We start from the raw sequence: 15,585 nt of genomic DNA on the forward strand, positions 1-15,585 counted from the left end.
TGACCTGATCAGTAAACTAGTAATCGGAACAAGCTCTGGGAAAGTGGGAACTCTGCTGACCGCAAACCCTACTCCTATCACACACACTAGAAATAGCCGTGGAGCGTACCTAACTCTCCCTAGACGCCTCTTCACAGCCTAAGAGCTAACTACCCCTAAAGATAGAAATAGAAGCCTAACTTTGCCTCAGAGAAATTCCCCAAAGGTAAAGGCAGCCCCCACATATATTGACTGTGAGTTAAGAGGAAAGTCACAAACACAGGAATGAAACAGGTTTTAGCAAAGGAGGCCAGACTTCACTAAATAGTCAGAAGATAGAAAAGGAAACTATGCGGTCAGCACAAAAAACTACAAAAAACCACGCAGTGTATGCAAAAAGACCCCCACACCGACTCACGGTGTGGAGGCGCAACACTGCACCCCTAGAGCTTCCAGCTAGCAAGGAAATATCATGATAGCAAGCTGGACTAGAATTTAGCAGTACTAAGAAATATATTCAGGCAGCGGTAACAACAAATGAACTAGCAGGGACTTAGCTTCTGCTGGAGTAGACAGGTCCTCAGAGCAGTCCAAGAGAGATCTGAACCAATACTGAAACATTGACAGCTGGCATGAAGTAACGATCTGAGTAGAGTTAAATAGGGAAGCCAGCATAACAATAAACGAGGGCAGCTGAGGAAGCAAACCTCTGAGACCAGCAGTTCCGCTCAAAGCCACCAGAGGGAGTCCAAGAGCAGAACTAACCAAAGTACCATTCATGACCACAGGAGGGAGTCCGAGAAATGGAAAAACCTCTTGCTGCAGCTCCTCTCCATATTCCTTGTGGTTCTGCTCTGCTTAGCTTTTATTGCTGCGCTATCTCTTGCTGCTCTACCGCTCCTATCCGCAGCCTTGCGGTTCTCTTCTTGTCTAAACAGGTCCCAACCTGTTCCTTCTTTCTCCTTTCCTTCTGGCTTGTTTCCATACCTGCATCTCCTGTGTGAACAGGTCCCAACTGGTTCCTTCATACCTCATTCCTTTCTGCTTGTTTCCTTTCCTGCACCTCCTGTGTGAACAGGTCCCTACCTGTTCCTCCATACTTCATATCCATTTCTGCACCTCCTGTGTGAACAGGTCCCTACCTGTTCCTCCATACTACATATCCGTACCAGCACCTCCAGTGTGAACAGGTCCCTACCTGTTCCTTCATACACCACATCAACCAGCCCTGTGTTCTCTGCCATGCCTGCCAGCCCTGTGTTCTCTGCCATGCCTGCCAGCCCTGTGTTTTCTGCCATGCCTGCCAGCCCTGTGTTCTCTGCCGTGGCTGCCAGCCCTGTGTCTCAGCCGTGCCAGCCTACTCGTCTGAGTTTCAGCCATGCTCTTCTGCCAGTCCTGCCTGATGCCCGCACCAATCCTGGTGTTCCTGTCTCCCAAGTGGGATCAGCAGCCACAGCCAGACACCACCCTGGAGTAGCACCTGGCAGCTGCCTGCTGCACAAGCCTGACCTCACCATCAGAGGCTCCAGTGAAAACCCAGGCAGCAGTCATAGTCACGCCCCTTCCAGGGTAGTCTGGTTTGTGGCACAGTGGGGGCCTCAAACCCCCCGAGCTCATGCCCACCAGTCAGGGCGTGAGCGTGACAATTTCCTGCTGATCCCACTTTCTTTACCTAATGAATGCTTACATTTGGAGACCATCAATAGTCCAATTAACTTAACAATTAAAAAGGATATGCCTTAATTCCCCACACATGTCATAGCTCTTCCATAAATTCTTCCTTACCTGTCTGCTCTGCTCCTTCTATAACCTATTATTGTCATCTTCTCTCATAACCTCCTTAGATGCATGACTACAAGCCTTCTCATTACCTGTCACTATTCCCCTGGATGTGCTTCCTGGTAGCATTCGACTCATTAGGCTCCTGACATTGCGATCATTCATAGTACCATCATCATCTGTATTCCCCCCGTGTTGCATAATTGACATGGGGCTAGCTCTCTCAACATGCCAGTACTATCGTCTATATATTTGACAGATGCTCCATTTTCGGTCTCAGTACACCTGTTTTATATGGGTGCCTCGTGATCTTTGTCCTTTGATTTATTTTCCTGATGAAACCTAGAATATAAATTGAGAAATCTTGTTTTTTTTTAATTAATATTCATGTTTAGTACCAGTCATTTTGTGACACTAGATAGAGACTTCTATATTATTTTTTGAGGGGTCGTCAATGGTAAAATGGGCCCAGGATTGGGGCTTGTGCACATGACCGTATTTCTGGTCCGAGTGCCATCCGACAAAACATCGGATCACACTCGCACCAATGTTATTTTATGGGGTCATGCACATGTCCATTCTTTTTCAGTATGCTCGATTTGCATCCGATATTCGAAGCACACTCAGCCATGCAAGTCAGTTTTCATAGATTGACAAAATGGAGAAGATGGATAGAAAAATAAAATCGAAATGCCAGAATTATGCTTTTTTTGGTAGCTGCAACATTGCAATAAAATGCAATAACAGGAGATCAAAGCATTGTATCTAGCTCAAAATGGTATCATTAAAAATATCAGCTCGGCTAACCAAAAATAAGCCCTCACACAGCCCTAGATACAAAAAAAACTGAGAAGCTACGGGTCTTGGAAAATTTGCACAATTTTTCATCTTACAAACTTTGGATATTTTTTTTACCTCTTAAATAACAAACAAAGAACCTATACATGTTTGGTATCTACGAACTCGGAATGACCTGAAGAATCACAATGGCAGGTCAGTTTTAGCATTTAATGAACATGGTAAAAAAAACACAAAATAACAATTGTTGAATTGCACTTTTTTTGCTATTTCACCGCACTTGGAATTTTTTCCCCTTTTCCAGCACACGATATGGTAAAATCAATGGCGTTCTAAAATGTTCAACTCGTCCCACAAAAAACAAGCTCTCACATGGCCATCTTGACAGAAAAATAAACAAGGTATATCTCTGGGAAGAAGGAGAGCGAAAAAAAAACAAAACGGAAAATCGCAAGGTGGTGAAGGGGTTAGATGCGGCTGTCAGAGATTGAACTCAGCTCCTGAGCCACATGTGAGGACACCTTCCCAGGATAACATGTCCATTTCGAGGAAGGGGTTACGTTTATTAGTCAGACACTTTCATGCTACTAACACAACGTTACTACTGGTTTGCTTTTTTTATGGCTAGAAAAGTGAAGCATTCTCTGACTGATCAATAGAAACCATCAGCATTCATGAAGATCTGGTAGATACATCAGATCTGTCATGGCTTGTTACTAGCTCCATAGCTGACTGAGAAATGAAAATCATCAGATTAGTGACGAATCCAGGTGATATTACCAAACACAGTTATGTTAGGTTCACACCACAGTTTAAACAATCATTCAGTGCTACATCCAGAAAGGATTTTTTTTTCTCACTTGTCATCTGTGTACAATCTGTTTTTTTTTTTACAGTAGCAGCTATTAATCATTGACAAGTCCATTTACAGTTTCCTGTTCCAGAATTGCAATGTGTCCATAAAAATCGGATGCTATACTGTGGCTCAAGTCCCCTAAGGGGACTATTAAAGTAAAAAGTAAAAAAAAAAAGTTTTTAAAAAATTGAAAAAACGCAAAAGTTAAATCACACCCCCTCTTTTGCCCCACTGAAAATACCCCCCCCCATATATTTGGTATAACGGAAATCAGAAATATCTATCAAAATATAAAATAAATGAATCAGGACAGTAAACAGCGTAACTAGAAAAATCAAAATACCAGAATTACGTTTTTTTTAGCAGCCACAACATAGAAATAAAATGCCATAACAGGAGAGCAAAGCATCTTATGGTAAGAAGAGGAAAATGAGTCAAGAAAATTACCAACAATATATTTATAAACCAAACAAATATTTTTATTTAGTAACAAAAGACATAACCATTTTTAAGTTACACGGGTCTCAAACAAGATTTTGTGAATCACACCAAAAGTGTTAAACATGACCCAGAAAGGAATGTGCGGGACTGAAAAAATTAACACATTTAATCCATTTATCAAACTATACCAGGTGATGATGTCTCCACTCTAAATTGCTATGTAATGGGCTGCAATTGCAGTTCCTCATACTCGCACAACAGCGTCACCTATATATTATCTTATATGTCTTTTGTTACTAAATAAAAATATTTGTTTGGTTTATAAATATATTGTTGGTAATTTTCTTGACTCATTTTTCTCCTGAAAATTAATTTATTGATGAGTTACTACACCTGCATGGGTACAATATAATTTGTCTGGTGCCGTATAGAATAATTATGGTAAGAAGAGGTATCAATAAAAATATCAGCTCACCGCACAACAAATACATTTAAAACATTACGGGTCTCGGAAAATAGTGACAAAAGCAAAACATTTTTTTCAAACAAATTTCCAATTTTTTTTTATATATGTTTATTATCTGCATACTCGTACCGACCTGGAGAATCCTGTTGGCGGGTCAGTTTTACTATTCAGTGAACATGACAAATAAAAAACCAAAAATGAATTGTGGAATTGTACTTTTTTTTTGTAATTTCACAACACACGGAATTATTTACCATTTTCCAGTAGACTATATAGTAAAATCAGCGGTGTCATTCAAAGTTCAACTGGTCCTGCAAAAAAACAATCCCTCATATGGTTGTATTGAGAAGAATAAAAAATAAATTATGGCACTTGGAAGAAGGGGAAGAAAATGAAAAAAAAAAAAAAAAAGACCCGACAACAGTATAACTATACCTGTAAATGGTGAATATGTGTAAATTAAAGTAGAAAGGTGAGTTACATTTTGTTCTAAACGTAAGTTACGATAATTTTTGGGAAATTGGACAACTCTTTCCAAAGCTTCAGCTTGCTTTTCAAATCCAGCTAATCTGATGATTGCTTGTAAATCCATGGACCATCTATCTCTGTAAAAAGCCTTCTCCGATGAACGCGGACGATAAGTGCATATCAATCTTTTTATTGCCATTTTGCAGTGAACAAAGAGTAAAATCAGTATGTAATGCAGATTTTCTAAAGCACAAAATGATGCTGATGAAATGACACACATTACAGGTTTGAAAATAAATCACGGCCCAAACTTTCAGACAAGGTGTGACAGGCGTAATAGCACAAACTATATAGCAGATTTACAGCAAGTCTACCAAATAACTCAGGCCTTCCTGATGAAGGTGAAGGTGAGGATCCATGGGACGGGAAAACAAATGCGTATGTGATAAGGCGAGGATTCTATCTACAGACATTAACACAGTGGGAACTTCCAAAGGTACAATCAGATAACGCAAAGGAAAAAAGAAAACTGAGCAAGTCAGGTTATATCATTCATAATAAAGGATAATGGAATTCTATAGAAGAAAGCAGTTCTCCTAGAATTTGGACTAGTAAAAGCCAATATTAAGAATATAGACCATATTCACTTCTGGTCGTATACATTTTTTATGAAGTCTGACAGCAATTCAGCCAGAAAGGTAAATGTTGCACTCTACTCTCTTCATATAATGAACCCTTGATGGACCCTATTATAAGTTAGCAGGATCACTGGCGGACATAGACAGAAGAGGGCCCCTGTGCAAGAACAATGTATGGGTCCTTTGCAATCCAACAGCTCATAATAATGCACCATTCCATCTGTTTGGAGGCATAAATCAGCCCTCTTTCCTCTTGGGCCCTGGTATGTGTGCACAGGTGACACCAATGATATGTCCGCCCCTGAATAGGATGTGCTGTGCAACTGACACTGTAGCGGTCATTATTAATGGAGATAATGGAGGAGATGAACCATATGTGGTCAAAGTCTTCCCTTTCAGGGCATCAGTTCACTTAGATTTTTCCCATTGCAATTGGGAGTATATACACTGCTCAAAAAAATAAAGGGAATAAAGAGAGAGAGAGATGTGCATGATTTCAATGGAAAATGCCTGGAAAACCGGATTCGGATGCCGGATTCGTCATTTCACATCTGTTTCATCAGTTTATCGCTGGAACCGTCACGGGGCGTTTTTTGCCGGACAGAAAAAACGTTCCTATGGACGTTTTCTCCATCTGCCGGAATAGAATTTTTGGACGGATCCGGAAAAAAACGGATGAAATGTTTGGCCATCAGGTGCAATCCGGCGCTAATACAACTCTATAAGAAAATACCGGATCTGGAGGAAAAAAAACAGATCCGTTTTTTACAAAGCTCACTGGATTGTATCTGATGACAAAAACCTGATGTGTGAAAGTAGCCTTAGGAAGCAACACTGTTTGACAATCAATTTCACATGCTGTTGTGCAAATGGTATAGACAACAAATGGAAATTATTGGCAATTATCAAGACACACTCAATAAAGGAGTGGTTCTGCAGGTGGGGACCACAGACCACATCTCAATACCAACGCTTTCTGGCTGATGTTTTGGTCACTTTTCAATGTTGGTTGTGCTTTCACACTCGTGGTAGCACGAAATGGACTCTACAACCCACACAAGTGGCTCAGGTAGTGCAACTCATCCAGGATGGCACATCAGTGTGAGCTGTGGCAAGAAGGTTTGCTGTGTCTGTCAGCGTAGTGTCCATAGGCTGGTGGCGCTAACAGGAGAAAGGTAGTACACCAGGAGACGAGGAGGCCGTAGGAGGACAACAACCCAGCAGCAGGACTGCTACCTCAGCCTTTGTGCAAGAAGGAGCAGGAGTTGAACTGCCAGAGTCCTACAAAATGTCCTCCAGCAGGCCACAAACGTGCATGTGTCTGCACAAGCGGTTAGAAACTGACTCCATGAGGATGGTCTGAGTGCCCAACGTCCACAGATGGGGTTGTGTTCACAGCTCAACACCGTGCAGGATGCTTGGCATTTGCCACAGAACACCAGGATTGGCAAATTCACCACTGGTGCCCTGTGCTCTTCACACATGAAAGTAGGTTCTGGAGACGCCATGGAGAGCGATCTGCCTGCAACATCCTCCAGCATGACCGGTTTGGCAGTGGGTCAGTAATGGTGTGGGGTGGCATTTCTTTGGAGGGCCGCACAGCCCTCCATGTGCTCACCAAAGGTAGCCTGACTGCCATTAGGTACCGAGATGAGATCCTCAGACCCCTTGTGAGACCATACGCTGGTGTGGTTGGCCCTGGGTTCCTCCTAATGCAGGACAATGCCAGACCTCATGTGGCTGTAGTGTGTCAGCAGTTCCTGCAAGATGAAGACATTGAAGCTATAAACTGGCCTGCCCATTCCCCAGACCTGAATCCGATTGAGCACATCTGGGACATCATGTCTCGCTCCATCCACCGTCACGTTGCACCACAGACTGTCCAGGAGTTGGCGGATGCTTTAGTCCAGGTCTGGGAGGAGATCCCTCAGGAGACCATCCACCGCTTCATCAGGAGCATGCCCAGGCACTCTAGGGAGATCATACAGGCACGTGGAGGCCATACACACTACTGAGCATCATTTCCTTGTCTTGAGGCATTTCCACTGAAGTTTGATTTTGAGCATCATTCCAAATCCAGACCTCCGTGGGATATTCGTTGTGATTTACGTTGATCAGTTTTAGGTTTTATTGTTCTCAACACATTCCACTATGTAATGAATAAAGATTTACAACTGGAATATTTCATTCAGTGATATTTAGGATGTGGGATTTTAGTGTTCCCCTTATTTTTTTGAGCAGTGTACATGGATCCTGATGGACATATCCTAAATATATGGAAAAGACCAACAGATACGTAGTGCTACTTCTCACCCAAATCTTCAGGCTACTCATGAATTAATGGGATATGCTAGTAGAAAAATAAGAAAAGGGTCTGCAGTGTACTGAAGCAACCATCAGTGATATTTCTGGACAAAGAAATCAGCCAATGGTTGAATCATAAAGAGTTTTTAATGTTTTCTGCTTTGTTTGTTTTCTCCAAATTCATCTTTCCACTTGCTCCTTTTTTTAAACCTATTTTATATATGTTCGCTAGTTATTTATATATTTATTTTAAGTTAAGTGCTGTTGGCAGAGTTTCCAGTTTCCAGATGTTTTTACCTGAATCATCATTTTCATTTATGACTAATCAAAAAGTTGCAAAATTTTTCACAAATGTACTTCAACCCTCCATGGTGTGATTGTATATATGCCTGGAGTTTTTTTTTTTTTTTTAAATGTGTGACATTTTAAAAACCATGCTATTTTTTACTCTTTTTTAATTATTTTATTTTGAATGGGGCAAAAGGGAGGTGATTTGAACGTTTATATTTTTTTTATTTTTTAAATATATTTAAAAACATTTTTTCCAAGTTTTTACTTGCTTCTATTGTCCCTTTAGGAGCCTTGAATATGTGATCTTCCTATTGTCTGTGCTACACATAGCAGGGCTTCAGCCTTGCTCTGTGTAGCAGAAATAATCACTTCCTATGAACGCCGGCAAAATGTACTGTGGCCGGCGTTCATAGGAGATCTGCAATGACAATCACATACTGTAAGTCTTCTACAGACCCCTAGCTGTCATGACATGTGAGCGGGGCTTGATACACGCTCCCGGGAAGCACAAGTTGAATGCTGCTGTCAGTGATTGACAGCGGCATTTAACATGTTAACAGCCACTGGTGGAATTGTGATTCCACCCTTCGGCGGTTAGGAGCACATGACAGCTGATCAGATCAGCTGTCATTTCATGTGGCTGAGAAGATGTGGGATCTGTGCCGGAGCCCGCATCAAATGCCGGGACATGACCTATGACGTACCTACAACAGCATAAGTAGTGAAGAGATTAATATTAGTTAATATATATTAATATATGACCCATAAACCTAGGAATGATAAATAAAACTGCAAGGAAAAAGCTATATAAAAGCATGCAATAATCTGACAGGTGACTAAAATCATTAGTGCATTAAAGCTAAGTTGATACATGCTCCCCAGCCCAGACTGTGTTGACGGAGCAGCGTGGGTGACTAGTCGTACCGACCGGTCCCCGGCTGCTTCTCCCTTCTCCCTGCCTGCTGACAGTGACTGGCCACCCTCTGCCCGTGTGCACATATAGGAAGAGGCTTGTCAGTCACTGTCAGCGAGCGAAGCTTCCGGGGACCCATCTGTACGACTAGTCACCCACACTGCTCGGTCCCCAGCAGCTATAAAAAGTATGTTTTTCTCTAAAATGCAGCGTTTTAGAGACAAATATACATGGCTGTATATAGTCAATAGTCAAAATTTAAAACCCCCCAGTGCTTTCAGACCTCAAATAATGCAAAGAAAACAAGGCCATAATCATTTAGAAACAACAATACTAATGTTTTAACTCAGGAAGAGTTCAGGAATCAATATTTTGTGGAATAACCATGATTTTTAATCACAGCTTTCATGATTCTTGGCATGCTTTCCACCAGTCTTTCACACTACTTCTGGGGCAAATATTTAAGCAGTTCTTCTTTGTTTGATGGCTTGTGACTATCCATCATCCTCTTGATTACATTCCAGAGGTTTCCAATGGGGTTCAAGTCTGGAGATTGGGCTGCCCATGACAGGGTTTTGATGTGATCCTCAGCATGTGTCAGATGACATGTTCCTTTCAAGGCTACGTTCCCACAATGAGCTTTTGGTGAGTTTTTGATGTTGCAGATTTTCTGCACCTATTAGATAACTTGTGTTTTTACATTGCGTTTTTGAGTTTGTGTTTGACATGCCTTTTTCTCTCATTTTTGATGGTCTCTTGTTGGTACGTCATGTTTATAAATAAAGCTTCTTTGTTTCTGAAACTTCCTGTTATTTGGCTTTGACAAAACTTTATTGATATTGTCATGTGTGGATTACACGCATTTTTTAAATGTGTTTTGCACTGTGCAAATGCACTAAAAATGAATGTGCGTTTTTTACCTGTGGATTTTCTGCGCCTAATGCAAGACTATGGGACAAATCTGCACAGGATCCTCAGCGTAACCACAAGAGAAATTGACATGTAGCGGATTTGAAACCCGCGTTGCAGGTCAGTTTATGCTGAGTCCACTTTGCTGGAACTTAAAGAAGCTTAGTTTTTGATGCATTAAAAATACACAGCAACAAAAACTCATTGTGGGCACACAACCTAAAAGTAATATTTCTAAACCCAACTTTTCATAGTTCGATAATTGAACTTTATTTGATTAAAACTCTTTATTTAAGCCCCCAAATAGTCATATAAAATGTTTTATACTAACGCTATCATAACGTGATGTTGTGATCTTCTCCCTGATCTCCATTAAATTGCTTGTGCTTTTATTTCTTAGGACTCGGAGAAACATGATGAAAAAGATCCAATTGGGAAGGAAACCCTGCCTTCACATGACATTGAATTTTCTAAAAAGAAAGATCTTCAAACATTTCCTGACAAATTGATTTTTCGTAAAAGAGAACATGAGCAAACAAAAGCGGAGGACAAAGACAGGACACCACTGGGTTTCGTGCTTTTGAAGAACACAGAGAGGAATTCCGTAAGGTAAAGGCCTGAAATCTCCTTCTCTTTGTAGCTTTTGATGTCCATTCCATCTGCCGCTACGACATTATATTTCTTCTATCATGCCTAAATTCTGTTTTACCGTCATGCTTCCTTAATATGGACGTGAAATGTCTATCAGGTTGTTAAATTTCTCAGGGACAATCTCATAAACCATGGAAGCTATCTCCTGTATACACTATGCACAGCAGGATGCGGGATGCTCACGTGATGACCCACGGCTGGAGCCAAGATGATCTATATTATAACAGCACTTCAATGGCTACTGTGTCAGCTGGTTTATATTAAGCAGCACGTATATTTTATTTATTTCATACATTTTTCATATATTTCATATCTTTTTTATGACCTATACAGTATGTATGTACAACTCATGTACTGTATGATGGAAACTATTCTCTATTTTATATTAAGTACTCTTTAATGGCTTTCTGAATATTTATTGTTTTTTTTATGGGATTACATGTCAGATTTGTTGTTTACTTCATGCATTATTGCGCTCAATCTGAATGGGGGGCATCAGACCGCAAGGTGCATAAAAAATTACTTTGAAAACATTGGTAGAATACACTGACTACTCCTCTATGTCTTAAATTGAAGAAGAGTTCCTTGTTGAGGGTTTATTGCCGACATTGTATAGCATATCAACACATACTTCCATCTTCCAATATCATGGAAGTCCCCTGGCTACTATTATACCTGTTACTTCCAAACCCAGACTCAATGGACAGGTGGCTGAGCAAGTCTACAGCACTGTGATTGGGCTAAAAGTTCTAAAATTTGCAAAAAGTTAGAGCTAATGTTGGGCTTTTTAATCCAAAATCATTCAAATCAATAGGAGTTACGTAAACAGGCTGGAAAGTTTGTTCCCTCATCATTTTTCACCTTTTAGTTGTAGCCACCACTGACAATACCTTGCAAGAAAAAGGAGGTCAGGCGGCTCACATTCTACTGAATCTGCAGACTAAGGAGCAGAGATCGATCGTGTACTGTCCAGCAGAGCTGGGACAAGGTACTTTGGGGTAAGGCTCAACAAGGAGTGCAATTTCAAAATTAGATATAGAATCATTGTTTGCAGACCATTTACATAATACAAACGACAGTCATGGAAACTAACATAGGTTAACAATAATAGGAGCCTTTGGTTTCAATTAATATGTCCAGCATTTGGTGGATACCCTAATGGAAACTAAACAGACCCCAGTATAGCTAAATAGATATATATGATAGTTTTTTCTCCGTCATGCAACAAATACAGCTTGTAACAAAGCTGATTATGGTTCTGGTGCCATATTCCTGTACAGAAAGTGACTCTGGTGTCATATTCCACCGATTCCACCGATCGACCAAACCACTGCACGACCAGCTCTATTCTCACCTACTGTATCCTCACCCATCCCTTGTAGATTGTGAGCCCTCACGGGCAGGGTCCTCTCTCCTCCTGTACCAGTTGTGACTTGTATTGTTCAAGATTATTGTACTTGTTTTTATTATGTATACCCCTCCTCACATGTAAAGCGCCATGGAATAAATGGTGCTATAATAATAAATAATAATAACAATAATATTCCTATTTGATGATGATTCTGGTGATGTGCTGTATTCAGGTAATGATGGTTGTTCTGGTACTGTACTCATGTACTACTGATGGTTATGGTGATGTATTCATGTAGTGACGATGGTTCTGAATTCATCATCAGAACCATCATCAGTACACAAATGCGAAATCAAAATCATCATCCATCCATAAATAGAACACCAGAGCCATCAATAATGCATAAATGCAACACCAGAATCCTCATCAGTAAATAAATAGGTGACTAGAACCACCATTACGTATTTTAGCAAAATCCGACTGAGTAATATATTTCAGACTATTGACCAAGATATATTAGACCTGTATAGCATAGTCAATTCCATTAAAACTTAGCTTTTACTTACTATTTTTTAAAATTCTGTTGGCAACAAAACAAAACATAAATATATAGTGCTCAAAAACACCAGTGCATATAAAAAAACGGTTTGGTCTCACCCAATTAACGTTTCTTGTTTCCTGAGATCCAGCTCAAGTTTCTGAGATCATAGTGTTTGAGAGAATATTCAAGGGGGGGAGTACTAGGGTCTGACTTCCCTGTCGTGCCCACTGTGCGAGACTCCCGCCCTCACAAGGGCAGTACCCAAGTATGGAACTACCTTCTATTGCCCATGGTACGTGTAGCCTCCCTGGGTATTCTGAAGAAATGCTTCCCGTTTTTTTATATGCACTGGTGTTTTTGAGCAATATATATTTATGTTTTGTTTTGTTGCCAACAGAATTTTAAAAATTAGTAAGTAAAAGCTAAGTTTTAATGGAATTGACTATGCTATACAGGTAGAACCACCATTAGTACATAAATGCATCACCAGAACTACTATCAGTACATGAATACATCACCAGAACCACCATCAGTAAAGTAATACAAAACCGTAACCATCATCAGTACATGTATAAGTCACCAGAACCATATCAGTACATGAATATATGCCCTGAACCACCATGAGTGCATGACTACATCACCAAGCATAGTACAACAATCAATTGTAATGCAAGTCAGCCCCATATACATTTTTATTGCATAAACCTACAACTCCAAGTATGTCCTTAGCAATGGTAATGAGATGCTGGGAGTTGTTGTTAGTCATTATCAGACTGGGGACCATACAGGAATCACAGTGCTAATGAAATGTAGTTAGTATCAACAAATAAGCATTTACATCCAGGTACCTTATAGAGGACATCTTTTCTGATTGGAGTTGTTTGTTTTCATCTGCATCTTGTCCAGACTCCAGGATGACTTTTCACATCCATATCTCACCTCTAGGCTTCCGTTTTCTCAGGTCTTCTGCAGCACATCCCCACATTGTGCCCTTAAAAATGAGTTTTATTAAAATACCCTCTGAATAAAAATATCTGTCCATATGATAACCTAAACAAACCTTCTATGGTATACTAGATGGAGGCCCGATACTATCGCATCGGGAGGGTGGTGATGTCCCGATGGGGGCAAGCTTTGCAGCACTGAGAATCTCTCATCCCCAAGCGCTACGGCTGCCCGGTGGAGAGGGTGCCCCGGTGGTCTGGATCTGAGCGGTGGCCGGGATTAAACCAGTGGCCAGGATCCCAGTGGTGGGGAAGGGTCCTTGTGGCGTGGGTTTCTTGCAGATTATATTCTGTATTATCGTCCCCCTCCTGTGCAGTGTGAGTCCCACTGTGTATTATGAGACACCTCCACCTCCATGCAGTGACACCCCCTGTGCAGTGTGAGACCCCCCCATGCAGTGTGAGAACCCTTTTGAATTTTGAGACCCCATGTGCAGTGTGAGACTCGTGTATTGTGAGCATCTCTCTCCTTGCAGTGAGAGACCCTCTGTGCAGAGAAGTGGTAGTGGCGGCCGGGATCGCAGCGGCGGTTGGGATCCCAGCAGCGGCCTGGATCCCAGCAGCGGTCTGGCGGCATGGGGTTCTTACGGCGGGGGAGTCCCAGCAGCGGAGGGGTCTGGCGATGACCTGCTGGTGGTACTGCGCAAGGGCCTGGTACCACCAGCGGGTGCCATATTGGAATACCCATCACTTGGGTATTCCAATTTGGCGGTCAGCGTACTTACGGTGCAGCGCGGTGGTTTGTGGAATTCGACGACGTCCAGACGGAAGTGGGTGACAGACAATTTACGGTAATTATATAGTCTACACTGTCCGCCTTAATAATCTATAAGAACCACACTATTTGCCATTAACAGATTTAACCACCACACCATTTGCCCTTATGAACCATGGTCTATACCAAACTTTTCCCTCCTCCACTGTTTACCTTAACACTCTCTATATCTCCACCTTGTTCCACGCCGTCTTTGCAAACTGTGAACCAATTTCACGCTGTCCCTTTTACATATTCATTCTGTGCACATTCTTCACACTATACCCTCATACTGCCCACCACATTGTCCTCTCCAAACTGTTCCACCCCTTACACTGTCCCCCTACACAGTTTGATGGTCACCACAGCCACCCATACAGTATGATATCCTCAATAGCCAATAGCCTCCCCATTATGTGGTCACCACTAGTGAGGAGCGAGTGTTCTCATTGCTCGGGTTTCCCCGAGCACGCTCGGGTGGTCTCCGAGTATTTATGACTGCTCGGACATTTAGTTTTCATCGCTGAAGCTGAATGATTTACAGCTAGTAGCCAACTTGAATACATGTGGGGATTCCCTAGCAACCAGGCAACCCCCATATGTACTTAGGCTGGCTAGTAGCTGTAAATCATTCAGCTGCCGAAATGAAAACTAAATCTCCAAACACTAACAAATACTCGGAGACCACCCGAGCGTGCCACTAGTCACCACCACTGCCACCCCTATATATAGTATGATGGCCCCCACAGCAGTCTACACAGTACTATGTCCCCAAATTTATCGATATAGTATGTCACCCACAGCATAGTATCATGTCCACAACAGCCCCCTATACAATGCGGTCACCACAGCCCTCTATGCAGTATTATGTCCCCCACAGCATCCTATATTGATTGATCACCACAGACCCCAATATGTCCCATACAGCCCCCTCTACAGTATGATAACCACAGCCCCCTTTACAGTATGATGTCTCCTCAGCCCTAAGTATAATGTTCCCCACAGCACACTATACAGTATGATGCCCCCATATAGCATGATGAAACCCACATTGCAGGTATAATGCAAGTCCACAAGGACAGGGTCCTCTCCCCTCTGTACCAGTCTGTCACTGTAAACTTGTTTACTGTAAACAATATTTATAACCCTGTATGTAACCCCTTTCTCATGTACAGCACCATGGAATTAATGGTGCTATATAAATAAATAATAATAATAATAATGTCACCCACAGCCCACAGTATAATGTTCCCCAATAGCCCTTACATAATATGATGTCCCCACATCTCAGGTATAATATCCCCCACAGTGCCAGTATAATGTCCCCCACAGTCTCTATGATATGATATTCCCCACAGTCCCTCTTTTGATGTCCCCCATGGCCCCTCTTGTGATGTTCCCCAAAGCCCCTTTCGTGATGTCCCCACAGCCTATCTTATGAA

The sequence above is a fragment of the Ranitomeya variabilis genome, chromosome 2 (assembly GCF_051348905.1).
Source record: "Ranitomeya variabilis isolate aRanVar5 chromosome 2, aRanVar5.hap1, whole genome shotgun sequence".
Lineage (NCBI taxonomy): Eukaryota > Metazoa > Chordata > Amphibia > Anura > Dendrobatidae > Ranitomeya > Ranitomeya variabilis.